This window comes from Miniopterus schreibersii (assembly GCF_964146895.1).
Source record: "Miniopterus schreibersii genome assembly, chromosome: 5".
NCBI lineage: Eukaryota > Metazoa > Chordata > Mammalia > Chiroptera > Miniopteridae > Miniopterus > Miniopterus schreibersii.
In genome coordinates this window covers 78,274,280-78,278,111 of record NC_138106.1, presented here as the reverse complement: position 1 = coordinate 78,278,111, position 3,832 = coordinate 78,274,280, and positions in this window count along the sequence as shown.

Below are 3,832 nucleotides of genomic sequence, written 5' to 3'. Positions count from 1 at the left end.
ACAAAAATGTTAAAACAACTCATCTGTATTGAAGGGACAATAATGTTACCTACCTCATGGGATAAAGTACCAAATAAAAAATATAAGATGTTGCCCAGCTGGGTGTGGCTCAGCGGTTGAGCGTCGACCTAGGATCCCGGCGATCAGGGTTCGATTCCGGGTCAGGGCACATGCCCGGGTTGCGGGCTCGATCAATGACTCTCTCGTCATTGATGTTTTTATCTCTCTCTTCCTCTCCTTTCCTCTCCCTGAAGTCAATAAAGATATATTTTATATATATATATACACATATATCATATATATATATATATATGATGTTATGTTTAAGTGGTTTAGGCTGTGGTATTCTGGTAAATGTTTAACAATGAGATCTCCAACTTTGGAAAAAAACACACACACAAAAAAAACCCCGATTTGTAGTGTAATAACATGACTGGTAGTAGAGTTGAAGGGTTACCTGCCAGATTTGCTCATGTGCGCGGGTAAGAGCCAACCCAGCACACCACTGGAGATGGCACAGTGCTTCACATAAAATGTGTTCATAAATGTTAGCTCTTAGTGTTACTATTTGTACATATTTAACACTTAGGACCTTGTATTGCATTGTATGTTTATGTGTCAGTCTTTCTTCCTATATCATGTACTCCTGGAGGGTAGGGATCATGATTATAGGGCTTGAAAAGCCTAACAAGGCACTCTGCCCTCTTTTTTTTGGCTGTTCTCACCTGTTTCAGAAATAAGGAGCCGTGTCTTTTTTGTTATGTTTGGGCATGGTCGTTCCTGCTCACCTCCACCTTTTCAAAGGCTCAGCTGAGTCATCTTTGCTACCCCTGGTCCCTCCTTTCTTGTCTTTAACCTAAGCCTCCTTTTTCCTGCTTCTTTTTGAAAAATATTATCTGAATAAATGAATTGTTGAACTAATGAGCTATGGTGGGGGAATGTAGAAAGAATATTAATCCTGAAAACTGGTGCAAACACCGTAACATTATTTTGGGTGATACAGAGGCACCCATCATTAAGCCCTGGAAGATAATGCCTGCAAATAATTAATAATAATAATTATGGAAAGAAGACAAGTAATAAATATAGATATTATTAATAAAAATAATAAATATAGATTACTATGAGTGTCATTTGCATAAGTATCTTCTCTTCATTTTAAAAATTGATTATCACAGTGGCCCCCATGAGATACACAGCATTATTTATATTTTATAGAAATTATCAACAAGGGACACTTGGGAGAGAAATAATGCCTGGATCCTTAATGATAAGTATAAAAACATAACAATTCAAAGTCTCATCAGATTAGGTTGGAATTAAGGAGAGAGTGGTGTGGCTGCTGTGGGAATATATTCTGGCTCAGTTGGGATTAATTCAGGAAGGTTGGGTGTGCTGCATCTGCATGTGGAAAATCCATGGGCTATCTATAAATAGCTAAAGATGATGGAGGAGAGGAATTAAGGACAATGGCATATATAAAGAGTCTAAATCAACACAAATGTAAAGAATGGGCTGGACGGAAAAATGCTTCACCTACACCTAACATACAATTAGTATAGTACCTTCCTTTTCCAAGGCACTTTCCTGAATTTGAATTCTTTTCATTTTCACAATATACCTGATAGGTAGGTATTTTCCTCTCATCTCTCTCTGTTTGTGTTGTATGAATTTTACTACACTTCCTTGCACTAAACTATAAGTTCTGTCTTCAGTGTTTGCTACATGGTAGGTGTTATACCAGTGAATCTGAATGAAAAGCAGGGGAAGATACCAGAGAGCTTGCTCTGCAAAGAGATAAGCAATTCAAAGTTTTCCACTTTTAATTTGTCATTTTTATTTTTACCCAGTGCTCATCCAGCTAAATTTGCACTAATTTGTAGAGAGAAGATCTACAAAGTTTTGCTGAACTAGAACAAAGAGTAATGACTTAATAAGTTCTATTGGATGTAATTACATTATGAAAGGATTAAAATTGTGTTTGATAATTTGTGTCACGATTAACTTTTAAAAGCTTTTTAGCCTTATATAACCCTGGAAATATAGTTTATATAAATTATTTCATGAAGAAAAAATAGAGCTGGGTCAATTCTAGACACAAATCTGGTACCAACATTTTTTATATACACCATAGTTAATACATTACAGTCCTCTCCAGGAAATCTGGAAATCGTTGACCTTGGAAATTATATTAGTGAGGACTCTTGGTTGCAAGTGACAAAATCCCAAGTTGAATGAACTAGACAAAACAAGGGATATTTTCGCTCAAGAAATATAAGGTATAGATGAACATCTAATATATAAGAAAGTTGGAGGTACAGCTGAGGCTTAGAAACTCTCAGAAACAGGGTTTGAGTGACTCTATGTATTTACTGAGCTGCCATTTGTCTATTTATATTCTTTTCTCAATATATAAAAGTTACATATGGCTGAAATGTGACTTTTAATAGTTTCTGTGTTTTTCACCTTAGGATGAATTTCAGAGGCAGACTTATCCTGTCTGTGTTGTATGAATTTTACAAAATGAAATTATAAGTCTGGTATGATCCAGTTCCCAAGCCTGGACCAATGACTGCAGCAGGAATCAGGAAACTATTTTTCCCAGCGTTGGTCCGTTCTTACCCTTGGGCCAATGTTGGCACTTAAGATATGGAGTCATGAAAACATGACCTCTACTGAGAGAACCATTAATTGATAGTGGAAAGTCTAAAAGAAAGTGAGTACTGGGTAGAAAAAAAATAGATATCTGTTACAGGAATGTAAAAAGACAGTTTCCAGTTCTAACAAAAACTGTTACTGGAAAACCAGCAACCTCTTGAATATGGTTCATAATGATCCTTAGGTACTAATTCTCAGGCTGCAGTAGGTTCTTTTTACAGGTCAAATTTATCAGGCGCAGCTCTCTTCCTGACATTTGCTATTCCTTCTCGCAAAGGGGGCACTGTTAGCATTCACAAATAAAATCATTTATTTACTCAACACCAAAGGCAGCGTTAGAGACTAATTAACCCTTATTGTTGCTACAGAAAAATAATAACAATAGTTTTCCATTATTTCATTATCGAGATTGCAATCTAGCACTAGTTCCATTCTTGAGACTCCTTCTTGAATAGGCACTGACCTCTAACAAATATGTAAAAACAACATTAATATTTTCTTCTCCATCTTTGCCCTCTCCACCCGTTGTCTTCACTCTGTCTTTCAAATCAGAGTGGGTCATACAGAGGACACATGCTAGATGTCTGGATTCCAGAATTACAAGCTTCACAGACAATTTGTATTTGCATAAAAGCAGACTCCTCTTTCACACATTAGACACACATAACGGCACTCGACCAGCCAACTGTTCATCTCACCATCTTACAGTAGCCCTTGCTGAAAAGAGTAACATAAATCTCCACAGTGTAAAGGTAATATTCCATAATCACTCATCAGAGAAATAAGATGTTATGTTATTCTATGAATCACATCAATGATCATACTTGTTAAGCAAGTTACGATTTGGAAACAAAGATGATAAAATCTGACTGAATTCTTGAACCAGATACCTTCAAAGATAAAAGTGAAACACGGGGAAAAAATATATAAATCTTTTATTTTGGCAGGAAGTGCTATGCCAGCAATACTATCAAGATACCTGGGTTTAGGTGGGGCAACCTAATAGAAATGTTTGGATAAGAAGAAGGTAACTCATATATTTAAAAATGAACAGATGCAAGCACACACACCATATACAATGTGTTCACATTTTAAGGCCCATTCTGTGACATGCTGAACCAGCTAATGGGTTACTTCATATTCGAAGATTCATGCTAAGCCTTTTTTTTTTTTC